Here is a 16,492-nt window from a genome sequence, read left to right on the forward strand (position 1 = left end):
TTTACCTATTTGCAGGGATGTCGACACATATTCGCCTAGAAATTTGAAGTCTGCCTTTGAATTGCCTCACATTCTTAGGGAAAAAGTGGCTGGCGAGGTTAGCGCAGGCGCATTGCTGGGCCTTTTGCAGAACCCCCATTAGGGATCTTGTGAATTCCCCGGTGGGAGTGGTTCCCAAGAAAATTCCAGGAAAATAAGGGCTCATGCAACATCTGTCTTATCCGCCAGGCTCGTCAGTAAATTATGCCATACCAGTTGAGGTTTCCTCGGTGGTGTACCAGTCTTTTGACGATGCTTTGGACGTCATTAGGTGTTATGGTCCGGGCGCACTGATGGCTAAGATAGATGTTGAGTCAGCTTTTCGTCTACTTCCTTTGCACCCAGAGTCATTCCAGTTTATGGGTTTTTAGCTTGGACAACGGATATTGCATAGACAAATGCTTGCCTATGGGGTGTTCTGTGTCCTGTGCGTTTTTCGAGCATTTTAGCACCTTCCTACACTGGTGCGCGGAATTTATTTATTTAATTTTTGCGGTAGTCATGGAATAGCCCACTATCTCGATGACTTTCTGTGTGTCGGCCCTTCCGGTTCAGGCAGATGCAGTTATCTTTTGTTTTCTTTACGAGCGCTGTTTTTTCATTTGGAGTTCCCGTTGCTGTGGACAAAACGGAGGGCCCTTCCCCTTGTCATTCCTGGGTATCGAGATCTGTACCTCGGTGGGTTCTTGTCGCATTCCTCTCGATAAGCCTGTCAAGTAATGCCATAGCGGAATGCACGGCTTCCAGTAGAATTACCCTGCGGCAGGCGCAATCCCTCCTGGGCCTGTAAAGTAATTCCAATGGGCAGAGCTTTTTCACGTAAATTGGAAAGGGCCACGGCTGGTGTCACTAACCGAGACATTTGCTACGTTTATCCTCAGAGATTAAGCAGGACCTCTCTGTCTGGGTCTCGTTTCTTCGGGATTTTAATGGCGTTCGGTTGTGGATGTCTCCAGCCGCTGACAATTTGCAGCTGCAGCTGTTCACCGACGCAGCAGGCACCACGGGGTTCGGATGTTACCTTGATGGCTCCTGGTGCGTTGGCCGTTGGCTGGAAGAATGGGTGGGAAAGGGTTTGACTAAGGACTTACTCCTTCTCAAACTCTTTCCCATAATGGTTTCCTTGGAAATCTGGGGGGAATGGTTACGCAATCGCAGCATCATTATCAGGTGTGACAACCTGGGCATGGTCCATGCGATACAATCAGCAACATGCGGCTTCCCTGCTGGTTTTGCGCTTGCTAGCGCAGCTGTGCTCACATGTTTGCGCTGTAACATCATGTTTAAGGCAAGACACGTTCCTGGGGTGGAGAATGAGATAGACGATGCGTTATCACGTTTCCAGTGGGCTAGGTCCCGATCTGTGGCCCTGGTGCTGACGTTGTGCTTTGCCCCTCTTATGTTTGGCAGGTGATCGAGCCGGCATGGAGGGCTAAGCAGAACAGTCTTTAGCCCCCTCCACGTTGCGAGCATATCGGCAGGCATGGAATGTATGGGAAGATTATTCCCGTAGCAGCAAACAGGCAGGTAAGAGTCAGCATCGTTCGATGCTTTCTTTTATTTGGAGTCTCCGTTTGGCTGGCAGATCCAGGGCTTCTGTTGCGCGCTCTTTGGGGGGCATTGCATTTTATTGTAAATTGAAGGGCCAACCTGACTTTACTAAAAGTTTTCTGATAGTGAAGGCTTTAAAGGGTTGGGCACGGGTCTCCCGGCCAGTAGCTGACCGTAGGAGACCTGTGGACGCTCATCTGCTTCCGGCAGTATTAGGGGCGGTTCTCGGAGTGGCTCTTACTGCGTATGAGGCGGTCCTGATTCAAGTGGTGTTTTCGGAGGCTTTTCACGGCACCTTGAGGGTATCGGAGCTGGTGGCATCATCCAAATGGGTCGATGCCGCCATGCTCCTCTCGGATATCCTGGTCAGTGAGAGGTCTGTTCTCTGTAGGATTCGGCAGTCGAAGACCGACCAGACTGGTAGGGGTAGGTGGATCTCGTTGGGTCCATCTAGGGACGAACAGATCTGCCCCGTGGCACTAGCTATGCGGTATGAGTTATTGCGGCCGGATGTTCCTGGTTCATGACTCATGCATATGGACAGGACTCCGCTTACCAAATACCAGTTTGGTTGGTTTTTGAAGAGGTGTGTATCAGTTTTAGGCCTCCCGCCTCAAGATTTTGGTACACACTCGTTTCTGATCGGAGCCGCAACTTCGGCGGCAGCTGCGGGTTTCTCGGCATCAGAAATTAAGGCCCTAGGACATTGGAAATCGGATAGTTATAAAGGTTACATTCGACCTAGGCATGAAGGCCCTTTGTTTAAAGTCATTTCACAGTCTGTTCCGGTTACGTTTATATTTTATGCTTGCCTGGTTTTTGTCTTGTCTCATGTACTGTCCTGTCTTGTCTGTTACCCCTGTCCGTCCTACTCGGGATTAGCTACTCGCCATTGCTGGCAATGGGAGTCTTGAGGGATTTTACAATTTTTACCTGAACTGACGGATTCAATTCGGCTATTCTCAATCATTTAATTAGGCCATAGTCCATCCCTCAGCAGGTTTTTATTTTACCTCTTGCCGAGTTCACCTGTTTTTTCCCAATTCCCCCCCACCCATTCTTCCCCTTTGTGTCTTCTGTTTGTCTCAGCCACTTCAAATAGTAAAGTCGGCGACCAATAGAAAATTTTTCTTTTTGGCAGATACTCACTTATGTTCTATCAGATCCCACTAATACACCATAAAATTTTATTGTTTTATGACAATTACTAATTTTTTATTTACTGCTTTCCTCCACCTTTAGGATTGCTCTTTGACACGCAGGACATTTGGGTTATAGGCCACTCATATATTTTCTGGGCTGCTAGGTTTGAGTTCAGATCAAGCTCCAATTTTTGAATATTCAGCTAGGGTCCGTTGGATAGGTTCCAGAGGTATGAGATGGCATTCCTTTTGTCCTAAACTGTTAGAGTATGCAAGGCTTTTTGGTAGGCCACGTATTTTGGTGGCTTATTTAGGAGGCAACGACTTAGGGCAGAGGTCCACTGTAGAATTACGAGTTGATATTGTCAACGATTTGGCGAGGGTGCTATCGGCCTGGCCCTTGTGTAAATTAATTTGGTCTTGCATTGTACCTCGACAGGTCTGGCGTGGGGTTAGGAGTTTTCCTGCTAATGACGAAGCTAGGAAGAAACTTAATTTCGCAGTTGCCAAATTTGTGATGGCCAATTATGGCCGTTTCATTTACCATAATAACATTCAATTTCGATTTAGTTATATGTATAGACCTGATGGAGTTCATTTAACAGAGGAGGGTGTGTCATTGTTTATTGGGGATCTTTTTGAGGAGTTGGCGTTATTGGGGTAGTACTTGGTATGGTGGCGGTGCGGCGGTTCTATAAGCTGAACCTTGCTGTGGCGGGAAAGAACGGCAGTTCACCAGTCCAGGTGCAATTATGAGTTAAAGGCGTTCCCTTCGTTGACTGGTAGTTGGCTGTACCAACCTAACGGGGGGCAGTATCATCACCTAAACGGGTGGGTAGTCAAGTTAGAGGGTGAGCGTTACCTTTTGTGTTTGACATGGTTTACATGGTTATGTGTATGCACTCTGGGCGATCTACGCCTGCTATGTCTTTTGTTGTTTGTGTGTGGGCATAGCAGATCTGGCTGATTTCTGGCCGTCCTTTCTTTGCCACCATACATCCTTAATTAATTTAAGAATTAATAAATAATATTAATTTCTCCAATAAATCGCCATCAAGTTATCTGCCAAATCCACGTCTCAGTTTCTTTATTTTATGTTAGTATGATAAGTGGTTTGCACACATGACAACACCTCATCCGATAGAAGGTTTAGTGAAACCGAAAGATTGCATAAGAAAAGAGGTGTGTTAAACCTCTAGGATGGGGGCCGGCATGTATGCAAATTACTGTTTAGAGTTAGCCTATCGTTAGCAGGGGCGGGTTTTCAATAGAGACATTATATAAGGGGCTAGAAGTGAGGGCCAAAGCCTCTTGGTTCCAGATTGCCCACCCTCCCTTCCCTTTGCAATTATTGGCAGGTTGTTGTAGTTAATTATGTAGTGGCGGGAAAGAACGGCAGTTCACCAGTCCAGGTGCAATTATGAGTTAAGGGCGTTCCCTTCGTTGACTGGTAGTTGGCTGTACCAACCTAACGGGGGGCAGTATCATCACCTAAACGGGTGGGTAGTCAAGTTAGAGGGTGAGCGTTACCTTTTGTGTTTGACATGGTTTACATGGTTATGTGTATGCACTCTGGGCGATCTACGCCTGCTATGTCTTTTGTTGTTTGTGTGTGGGCATAGCAGATCTGGCTGATTTCTGGCCGTCCTTTCTTTGCCACCATACATCCTTAATTAATTTAAGAATTAATAAATAATATTAATTTCTCCAATAAATCGCCATCAAGTTATCTGCCAAATCCACGTCTCAGTGTCTTTATTTTATGTTAGTATGATAAGTGGTTTGCACACATGACAACACCTCATCCGATAGAAGGTTTATCATTATGAAGGAGTCATTGTCGGTTACAGATAAGGAGTGAGATGTGTAATATACTGTATAGGACCTGATTCGTGAGTGGGATGCTATAGCGCCCGTGTGCGCGCCTTTTGCCAGTCTTGCATATGAAATGTAATGCAGCTATGCCCTTTCCTGGTGTACATCCGTGCGTCTGTCTGTGCTAAGCCTGAGACGTCCACTGCCAGCGTCTTTAGGCGCTGAAATCCCACTTTGGTGCGCCAACAAAACTTGCACCAGCCCAATGCTACAGTAGGTGCAACTTCTCCATCAGATTAAGGCCTTCAAGATTTATCAAAGCTTGGAGAGAGAGAAAGTGGAGAGAGATAAATCACCAACCAATCAGCTTCTGTCACTTTACAGGCTGTCTTTGAATAATGACAGGAGCTGATTGGTTGGTACTTTATCGCTGTCCATTTTATCTCTCTAAGGCTTAGGAGCTCATTTAGACCCACTCGCTAGATGCGTTCGCTCCCTCCCTGCTTATGCAAATCCAGCGCACGCCCTGCAAGGTAAGCGATCGCTCGTCAATGCATTAGCACGTCCACTATGTCTTGGCGTGCGATCGCTTTGTGTATACAGACGCCCACCAGTGAATCATAAGACGCCCACTTGCGCACGTCATCTCCAGGAAGTACTTTCAACCATTGGTACATCGAGCACCATCGGAAGCGATCGCAGCGCTTGTGATTGCCTCTACCCTACCGCAAGCACTGCGAGGATTTCAGTGTAAAAAAATGCTGGTGACGTGTACTCTGACGCTGCCTGTTAATTATGCACGCCTCTGAAACGGCGTTGAGACACTCGGGCACGCCTGCGTTTGCACCTTCACTCCCCCGTTTTCACTGGACTGCCCCTGTTACCACCCACAAACGGCTTCTCCTGTCACTCATTACATTGGGCTGTCTTTGCAGGGCGAGCGAGCGGGTCCCGATTGCTGTGAGTAGTTCGCGCATGCGCAGATTAGCGAACATCGGCAGCAGCGAGCGGACGTTTGCTAGCGACCTGGTCTAAATCGGGCCCTTAGTACATAGACCTTTTAGTTTGCAACCAGTTCACCAGCATACCCACAACATGTCCATAACACACACATAAGACGGGCCGTCTTTGTACCCCTGAATAGTCACCTCCCAGTTACTGCCCAGCACATTTCCAAGACACTTATCTTGCGTCTCAATCGGTCCTGTGACTCTGTGCATACATATCACGGGGCGCGTGTTCGGTGTAACAAAGGGGACACTTGTACCGGGCCCCAAGATTCCAAGGGCCCCCCACCCTCAGGAATCTCAGGAGCCCAGTTCATGGGCTTGCCTCTGCCACTACTGTAAGCACTGCAGGGCACCGGGCCTGATTCAGAGCCGGACGCTATTTGCGCTCGCTCGTTCAGAAAAAGAGGCCGGCTATTTAAATTGAGCGCTCGCTCTTTGCGGTCTGTTGACGCCTCTATGTCTGAGCGAGCGAACGAAACATGCGCTCGCTATTTTGAAAAGAAGCCCCCTGGCCGCTCGCATCATACGTCATCTCCACTATTTATTAGATTAATCGAGTACATCGAAAGGCGTCTGAACTGCTCGCAGTGCTTGTGGTTGGATTTTCCTACCGCAATCATGCGAACAGTTCAGGCTAAGAAACAACCAAGTGACGTGGTCGATGACGCTGCTTTGTTAATTATGCACACCCTTAAAACGCCTGTTTTGACCGTTTGGCACGCCTGCGTTCGGATCTCCACTCCCCGTTTTCAAGCACCTTCCCGTTACCACCCACAAACGCCTCATCCTGTCACTCAAATTAGCAGGCACTCGCAATTTTGCGAACACACGTTTTCCGACCGCACTGACTGGTTGGCGCATGCGCATGACGACCCATGCGCATGCGCAAATGTGCGAACATCGCTCAGAGCGAACGAGCGGCCGCTTACGAGCGGCTCTGAATCAGGCCCACAGTTAGCTTGAGAGAGGCCAGCCGCCTGAGCTGCCAGGAGAGGAACAGTACAGCAGCTAAGTGGTAATCGGTATGAATTACCGCTGGACCCCTTGCCGGCGGTTCAAATCCCGACAGCGCCTGGCCGACAGAGGAAGAAATTCCGATCGTCCCTATGTAAGTATTGACTAACCTAATCTACCCCCTAACCCTCCTTTAGGGTGCCTAACCCTAATCTTCCCCCCCAGTGCCTAACCCTAATTTTCCCCCCAGTGCCTAACCCTAATCCCCCCTCTAAGTACCTAAACCTAACCCCACCTTCCCCGCTGCCTAAACCTGTCCCCCGGGGGGGGTGCCTAACCTTAACCTCCCCCTGGGGGTGCCTAACCCTCCCTCCCCCTAGCCTAATCCTAACCTCCCAGGGGGTGCCTAACCCTAACTCCCCCCCGGAAGCCCTAAACCTAATCCTTGCCCCCCGCGGCTGTCTGCTGCGGCGCCCGACATCGGTCAAATGACAGGCATCTAGATTTAGACGCCTGTCATTCGTCCCTAGTCGGGATAATAGTGTCTGAAAGCCAGCGGTCGGCATTCCGTCCGCCGGCTTCCTGAACATATACCGGTAAGTGAGCTGAGTTCAGGGGAGACACAGGTTGGGCGGTGGGGGCTATAGAAGGGTGTGGGGGGGATGGTGATGGAGATAAAGACAGCACTGGGGATACACAGGGGCTGGGTTGAGGCTGAGAGATGGGCTGGGGAATGAAGATGAGAGATACAGGCTGGGGAGACACAGAGGTTGGGTTGATGCTGAGAGACACAGGGAGGGCAATAAAGCTGAGAGACACAGGATGGGGAATGAGGCTGAGAGACAGAGTAGGTAATGAGGTAGAGGCTCCCAAACGCGGTACACCACAAAAGTGCAGGTTTTAGAAATATCCATGGTTGAGCACAGTTGGTTAAATCAAATTGACTTAGGTAATAAAAAGTCACCTGTGGTCAAGCATGGATATTCTTAAAATCTGGACTGTTAGGGTGCCTTAAGGACCAAATTTGGGAACCACTGGGCTAAGACACAGGGTGGGTGGGTGAAGATGAGAGACACAGAGAAGAGACAGGGATGGTGCTGGAGCGACACAGGCGAGGATGGTGCTGAAGAGATGAGGGTTGAGGCTGGTGCAACACAGGTGAGGATAAGGCTGAAAGACACAGTTGGGGGTGAGGCTGGAGAGACACGAAAGATGAGCCAATGGCCCACCTGCATGTACCTACTGTGAGGGGATAGGGGGTCCCAAAAACATAAGTGTGCCAGGCCCCAAGATTTCTGTTGCTTGCCCTGGCTATTTCTTTAAACCACACTAGCATTACACAAAAGCCTACTAGGGTTTTTGTCAAGCACGTTTTTCCATTGCAGTGCACTGGTACGAAAGCTGGGGACACTAACTTGTGTCTACACCCCAGACTGAAAGTTGTCAGAAAGCCCCTGGTTGTATCTCCTGGCTTGAAATCGCAGCCATTGAGCCATGTTAGAGAATAAACCACAGGCCCTCATTCAGACCCGCTCGCAAGCGTTATGCGTTTGCAAGCGGGTCGATGGTGGGGCACTGCGCACGTGCAAGCCCCGTAGCGAGTGAGAAATTCAGTCGCTCCGGGGCTCGCTACAAAAGGTCGCGGCTGTCGATGTTGATCAACAGCGCGCCCCGTTTTGTAGGCGGGGAGGCTGGGGTGGCTGGACAAACAGAGGCGTTCCTGAAGGAACTCCTGCCGTTTGTGGGCGGCCCTACTGACATCACTCGTGTTGTCAGTAGTGAGCTTCCTGTTCACTGGGGCTTGTGGTAGATGAGACCCTACCACAAGGGTCTCGTCGCAAGCCCGATGGTCGCGATAATCACGACCATCACCTGGCCGCTCGCAAAAGCTGTGGGTGGTCAACCACAGCTTAGCGTGCGGCCAGGAGGCCGGTATAAAATAAAAGAAGCGTCCGCCTCATTCAGTGCGAATGCTCGCTTTTTGCGAGCGCCTCTGAATGAGGTCCACAATGTTTTGCATATATGTACTAGGTTGCATTCATATATTTTTAACTTACACAGTGGACAAACAGTGTTTATTAAAATGAAGATAAGTCACTTTGCTGAGTAGTGAGTCAACATACTCGCTAACCAGTAAAAATTTAATTATTAGCCCAGTACAATATATGGCAATATATGGATAGAAATTAGGGGATCTCTCACTAATATATGGCAAGCAATTAGGGTCTCATTGTGCAATATAAGTACAATTTGTAGCAGAGTGCCCAGCTCTGGGTACTGCAAGAGACCAGCTAAATCTGGCGGGAGACAGACAAACCGGAACTGTAGTCATCTGGGTGCCGACAGGTTCGGTTAAATCTTTTTTCCTGTTACATGGCAGTTAGCTCCACCCCTGTTATATCCATATCCTCACCCTCCTTTTCTGATTGGCCCACTGTATTGACGTGTCCCCACGCATTGAAGCCCATTGCTGGTTCAAACAAATTGATGGTTTTGTTTTTTTATTGTTCCCTGCCATCAATGGAGAAACATCAATGGTAAAGTTCTCTCGATGGCCATCCCTTGGGGTAAATGTACGGTAGATGCTAGATCCAAGTGGACTAAATGACCTCTGATGTCACAACCATGTGAGCCGCGACGGCATCAGGAAGAGCAAGGGGATTAGTAACCTGCATGAAGCGTGGTGAGTGAAGCAAGCCCGTGAGGGTACACGTTGAGTCCCAGATTCTGAACTTGAGCCTTGCTCCTTCCCCTGCTCTCGCAGGTAACATGGTTGTGACATCAGAGGCCCTTTAGCCTACCTGAAATTAGACTCAACCTTAAATTACAAGTGGGTTGTTAAAGCCACCTATGATAAAATTAAAACGGCGACAGAAATAAATGGTCAACAAGCCTGGTTTACATTGTATTCCTATTGCCATTTTAAAACTCAGTCAAAGCTGCCAATGATTGCCGGCTGTGCAACCCACTTTTTAGTGACTCTACCCCCTACCTAGGACCCTTTGTAGCCTGAAAGATGTGGGGACGGTTGCAGGTCCGGCGAGTCTGACTGTATTTTAAAGCAGCAATAATTTTGGCTTTTAAACTAGTGCTGCTTTAAAAATGGGATGCAGTCAGGATACCGGTGGGCGCTATCCTGCCCGCCGATATCCCGACACTTACATCCCGACATGGCACTAAAGATAGGTGTCTAAATGCTGATGCCTATCATTAGCCCTACTACAGAATCCCGACACCCGGCATACCGAACGAAGGTATGCCGGGTGCAGGGGCGCCCAGAGGGGTGGCGAGCGGGTACTAATTACCCGGGCTTGCTGGAGAGGCCCGGCGGGTGCCCAGGTCTGGCGCCGCCCCGCTCCCTCTTACATCAAAGCAGCCCAGCACACGCTGCTGTGTGCTGGGCTGCACTGGGAGACTGCTAGCGGCTGCTAAGTAGCAGCCACAGCAGTCTCCTATGCCTGTGGGAAGAGCGATCACACTGATTGCGCCCCCCACTGGCTGTGCGCTAGGCTGGGGGGCTCACAGCGCCACCTTTCCCAGGGCACAGCGGCGCTGCAAAAATTTTGTTTTTTCCCTTGAAGGGGGCGTGGCCACGCTGCTCTCAATTAGGTTACGCCCTCTTCTTCCCCCGGGCCCGGCCCGGCTGTCGGCACCACTGACCGGGCTTCTTAGCGTCTAGCCGCGCAAGGGGGGTTAGGTTTAGGGACCCCGGGGGGGTCCTTAGGGTTAGGCACCCCCCAGAAGGGTTAGGGCAGGAGGGGTTATGCTTAGACACCACTAGGGGGGGTTAGGCACCCCGCCTGGGAGGATTAGGTTTAGGGTGCGGGGAGGGGGGTTAGATTTAGGCACTAACGGGGTGAGGTTAGGGTTAGGTACTAAGGGGGGAGTTAGGCTTAGGCACCTCTAAGGAGGGTTAGGGGGTGGAGAGGGGTGGGTTAGGGTACTTACCTTCACCTGTCAGGATTTCTACCCGTCGGGCTGCCGCTGTCGGTATTTGATCCGGTGGTTAAACAGTCGCCGGCATTACATACCGATTGCTTAAAAATGGAGGCAGAATCGCCTGAATCATGTCTGTGCCTACACCTTGCAGTCTATTACATAAAGCCCCTACAGAGAAGTGGACAGATTGTGCCAAGGTTCCTATTTGTTCCTGAAAATACATTCTGATTTGATGTTTATCTTTGTGGCTGATTGCTCTTTGCAGGTGGAATTCTAAACATGGTATTTCAGGACAATTGCACCAATCAGGCGAATCCTCGGAAGCGCCGTGAGCTATCCTAACTTCTAGCTGATACAAGAAAACCATAATGCTAATTATATAGCGTACTGTACGAAGGTGGACTTCTTCTTGCTGTTGGATTTGTGTCTGCAAAGAGCAATCAATTATCATTCTCAAAAAGTGGAAATCAATGGCAATAGATAATCTACATTTCTTACCCCTTTCACTGAGAAGGATGCACAGGAAAAATAATCACATGGTGTAAAACAATTACATTTTCTGTGACAAGTAGGATCTACAGTAGATTCCATGAAATATTAAACAGCAAATACCAAGTTACTGTGGGAATTGTTTTATTTTTCAGCAGAAAACTCTTGAGGTGCTGGACTTAAAGACTTCCCTTGTTTTCTGAGGCGGTGGAGAGCTTCCTCCCTTTACAGAGGAAACTGGGCTTGTTGTACAGGTGTGAGCTGGAAAGATGTGTAAATGAACACTTAAAAGCGAAGCAATAGCTTTAAAATTCTCCGCTCTTTGTAGGATGCCTCACTATACGCACGCTTCATGCAAATTCCTGGCACTATTTACCTTTTTTAAATATTGATTAATGACCACACTAAAGTCCCTGTTTCAAGACTGTATATACTATATCTAACTAACTATCTATATATATATATATATATATATTAGGGATGTGCAGGCTCGGTTCTACTCGGTTCCGTTCGGTTCTTTTACCGAACGGAACCGAGTAGAACCGAGCCTGCACATCCCTAATATATATATATATATATATAAACTGGCAAATACAATACAAATAGTGCAACTGCTTGGTTGCCTTCAGCAAAGCAGATATATATATATATATATATATATATATATATATATAGACAAGCAAAAAAACTGTGGCACTCCAAGACTGATAAGTGAAGAAAGAGTTGTATTATAACAATGTATAGCCGACGTTTCAAAGCCTCCAGGCTTTGATAAAAAAGCCTGGAGGCTTTGAAACGTCGGCTATACATTATAATACAACTCTTTCTTCACTTATCAGTCTTGGAGTGCCGCAGTTTTTTTGTTTGTCTCTATATATATATATATATATATATCAAACAAGAGTAATCACAATATAATACTACAATCCATATCATCAATATTGTATGACATGAACTGCTTAATTTTTTTGTTTACTGTGCATTACAACATAGATGCTCACTAATGTTTGGGGCAGGGCGCTATTCCGCGCTACAAAAAGGGGGCGTGGTCACTAAAAAATGGTGTGTGTCCTTTTTATCACTGTAGGGGGCGTGCCCAGCACTCACGGAGATATTGGGCGGCCCCAAAGCTCTTCCTGCAGGGTGAACAGATGCCATATGCATGGCATCTATTCACCCGAAGGTGATTGCTTCACCGCATATTTTCCACCAGCGGAACACTGCGTCCCGCGGGGGAGGGGGTTTGGGGTCGAACAGCTGTCTCAGTGGAGTGCCGTCATAAGGGCAGGGCGCATTTTAGCATTTTAAAATTGGGCAGGGTGCGGCTCCCCACTCAAGTAGCGGGAACACTAAGTATGTATTAGGGATGTGCGCCGGACCATTTTTGCCGGATTTGGATTTGGATTTGGTTCTAATTCGTCGTCCGGCTTTGGATTTGGATTTGCCAAACTGCGGTGACTGGCTTTGGATTTGGATTTGGATTTGGATTTTTTTACAAAAATTGACAAAAAAAGCTAAAATCACATAAATTGGTCTTTTTTTTCTTCCTAAAGTATTATTAACCTCAATAACATTAATTTCCAGTCAATTTAGACCATATCACAGCTTATAATATTGTTTTCAACATTATTGGCCAAAGGTTGCAGTGAGCTGACTGGTTACTAAGCGACAAAGCAGCGGCACAACGACACAGACACCACAGTATAAAGCACATCTATGACACATTGCCACACAGCAGTGGCAGAAATGAAAAGTAGTGCACCCACCCAGTGGGGTACGGCCAGCAGAGTCACAGTACTTGATTACAAAGTGGGCTACGGCCCTAGGAGTCACAGTGCACAATCTTATTCGCATTACACCGCACATAGGGCCTGATTCACATTACACCATAAAGTAGTGTCTCTTATTTATGTTACGACACACAGTAGTGCCCCTTTTACACAATGCCCACAGTAGTAACCCTTTTACACAATGCCCACAGTAGCGGTGTCCCTTACACAATGTCCCCCAGCAGTGGTGCCCCCTATGCAGTCCCCTTAGTAGTAGGGTCCACTATGCAGTACCCCCAGAAGAATGCCCCCCATTAGCAGGCCCCCCCAGTAGTATGCCCCCCATTAGCATGCCACCCAGTAGTATGCCCCCCATTAGCAGCCCCCCCCAGTAGTATGCCCCCCATTAGCATGCCACCCAGTAGTATGGCCCCCCCAGTAGTATGGCCCCCCCAGTAGTAGGCTGCCCCAGTAGCAGCCTGCCCCAGTAGTAGCCCCCCCTGTAGTATGGGCCCCCCTGTAGTATGGCCCCCCCTGTAGTAGGCTGCCCCAGTAGCAGGCCCCCCCCCAGTAGTAGTAAGCCCCCCCAGTAGTATGGCCCCCCCAGTAGCAGGCCCCTCAGTAGTATGCCCCCCCCAGTAGCAGACCCCCCCCAGTAGTATAGCCCCCCCCAGTAGCAGGCCCCTCTGTAGTATGTCCCCCCCAGTAGTATAGCCCCCCCCAGTAGCAGACCCCCCCCAGTAGTATGGCCCCCCCGCACCCCCAGTAGCAGACCCCCCCCCCCAGTAGCGCCCTCGGCCCTTGCACAAATAAAAAAATAAAAACTTACCTGTATCCCCGCTCCCGCGCCGTCCGCTCTGTCACACGCTGAGGAGGGAGCCGGAAGACGGAGCTCATGTGTGAGCTCCAGCCGGCTCCCTCCGTGCAGCAGCCAATGAGAGTCTGTGTGACTCTCATTGGCTGCTGTAACAAACACACAGCTGCCGCTGGCGGCTGTGTGTCTGTGTCTGTGTAGGGCAGAGCGCTATCACTGCGCTCTGCCCTACACGCGAGGAGACCTGATGTCGGATTCTCTAGTGAGAATCCGACATCAGGCGGCCGCCGTTCGGCCACGAACGGGGATCCGAGTCAGGCGGTGAACACCCGAACAGGGTTCGGGTGGACTCGGATCCCCAATGTTCGGAGCAGTTCGGATTCCACAGAATCCGAACCGCTCATCTCTAATTACAACAAAGGAAAAATAAACCATTTGATTTGATGTTTATTCACCTTAAATGTAACACAGTAGATCTCCCAAATCCTGCATACAATAGATGTCTTTGTATTTATTTGCTGACTATAGTGTTAAATAATAACTACAGATGTGTCCTCATACGTTGTTGCTCAAGTAGCGGCAAACAAGCGTCTTAGGGCCTGATCCTCTACGGATCGCTATTCTGCTTATACGCACGCAACGCAGTTGCGAATATCAGCAGTGACATGTAAATGTTTGCATTCGCATTGCAGACGCAGCCTGACATAAGGACGCCCACTTCCCCTTACTCACATCCGTATACTTGGATAACATAGGGAAACAATTGGTAACATAGAGCACAGGTTCTCAAACTCGGTCCTCAGGACCCCAAGCAGGTCATGTTTTCCAGGTCTCCTCACAGAATCGCAAGTGACATTATTAGCTCCACCTGTGGATCTTTTAAAATGTGTCAGTGAGTAATGAATACACCTGTGCACCAACTAGGTGACCTGGAAAACGTTATCTGTGTGGGCTCCTGAGGACCAAGGGCCTGATTCAGAGTCGGACGCTCTGACCAGAGCGCTCACTCTGAATCAGGGCCCTCCTCCATTAAAATGGAGCGTCTTCCTGGACGCTTGTATAGCTGTGAGTCACCACCCACAGCATATACGAGCGTCCAAAAAGACCCTGCGGTAGGGTCTCCCTGCCACAAGCCCTGGAGTGATTTTGGCTCTATCAGAGCCAAAATCACTCCCACTGACATCACTAGTGATGTCAGTGGGGCCGGCTTCAGACGGTAGGCGTTCCCATGGGTACGCCTCCGTCTGGCAGGCACGCCCCCGGCATGCCCACCAAAGGGGGCGTGCTGTCAATCAACATCGACAGCACACCCCCTTTGGTGCGAGACCCGGAGCGACAGCTTGGCTGTCGCAGTCCGGGTCTCGCACATGCGCACGACGGAGCTCCCTCCGTCGTGCCACTGCGTAGTGGGGAACATCGACCCACTTGCGAGCGTACTGCCGCTTGCGAGTGGGTCTGAATGACCCCCCAAGTTTGAGAACCTCTGACATAGAGTAACAGCGGAGAGTTAATGAAGCTCAGACCTCACTCAGGAATTGCTTACTTCAGCGCACGCTATGAGGCCTCATTTTGCGTCTGGTATCACAGTGGGTAATTTATGCACGCCCTGCAACAGCGTTGAAATGCACTGGCACCTGGCACTCCTGTGTACGCCGAACCATCCCCCTGTCACCTCCCACAAACGGCACTTCCTGTCAATCACTCTGCCATGGGTCTGCGTATTCTCTGCGATCGCTGTCCTGATTGCAGTGGCTAGTTTGCGCACGTGCACTGCAATGTATACACATTCACAGAACGCAATAATCGACCGATTGCGTGCGTATAAGCAACTGCGTTCCTTGCTGAATCAGGCCCTTTGTCGCGGCATGAAACCTCTGCGGGTCAGTGCGCTAAAATGCAAGTTAAAAAAAAAGTTTGTGTGATTCCCCCCCCAGCATAACCAGACCGGACCTTTCAGCCTGGTTTTGTCACGGAAAATCGGGGGAAATACCAACGTGGGGTCCCCCTAATTTTCCATTAACCAGCACCGGACTGAACCAACTGGTAGGCTCACACTATAGGAGGGAGACACACACCATAGGGCCCCCCTGCCATAATGTAAACCAGACCCAAAATGGTCAGCCCTGAGCTGGAAATCCTTAGGAAGGATTTTCCCTGCACCCCTGAAAGCATTGGATGCAGGGGTAATTGTACTAAATCTAGAATTAATATTGTTCTTTACAGTAGAACTACAGGTCCCAGCAAGCCTGTCCCGGCATGCCAAGCATTTGGAGAACCACAAGTGCCAGCATGCCCAGACAGTAAGGGCCTGCTTACACCTATAGTGTCACTGTAAAAAAAATAAAACTTAATGTTTTAATCTTTTATCACACACACTCACACTTCATACTCATCTACAGTAGTCCTTGACAGTGATCGGTCATCTTGGACAAGTAGAAATGGGTGTAGTAGGTATTACCACCGGCTGCATGGTCGGCGGTTCAAATCCCGATAGCGGCAGCCCGGCAAGGGTGAAGATTCCGATCGTCCCTAAGGTAAGTATTGCTAGCCTAATTCTACCCCCTAACCCTAACCCTCCCTTAGGGGTGCCTAACCCTAACCTCCCCCCCAAGTGCCTAACCCTAATCCCCCCTCTAAGTGCCTAACCCCCCCTTTCCCGCTACCTACACCTAACCCTCCCGGGGGGGCTGCCTAACTCTAAGTCCCCACGGGAGCCTTAAACATAACCCCCCCCGCGCGGCTATCCGTGCCCGGCGCCTGGCTTACCTTCGTTTGATATGCCGGGCGTCGGTCTTCCGGCGTATGGTTAATGACAGGCGTCGAGTTTTCAACGCCTGTCATTAGTACCACGCCGGGATTAGAGAGTCTGGAAGCCGGCAGGTCGGCATTTAGACCATCGGCTTCCAGACTACATCACGTATTTTACATATAGTTTTGATATATGCCATTTTATAGCATTTATTGTAATTA

Source organism: Taudactylus pleione, unplaced genomic scaffold (assembly GCF_031769625.1).
Source record: "Taudactylus pleione unplaced genomic scaffold, aTauple2 ptg000212l, whole genome shotgun sequence".
NCBI classification, from domain to species: domain Eukaryota; kingdom Metazoa; phylum Chordata; class Amphibia; order Anura; family Myobatrachidae; genus Taudactylus; species Taudactylus pleione.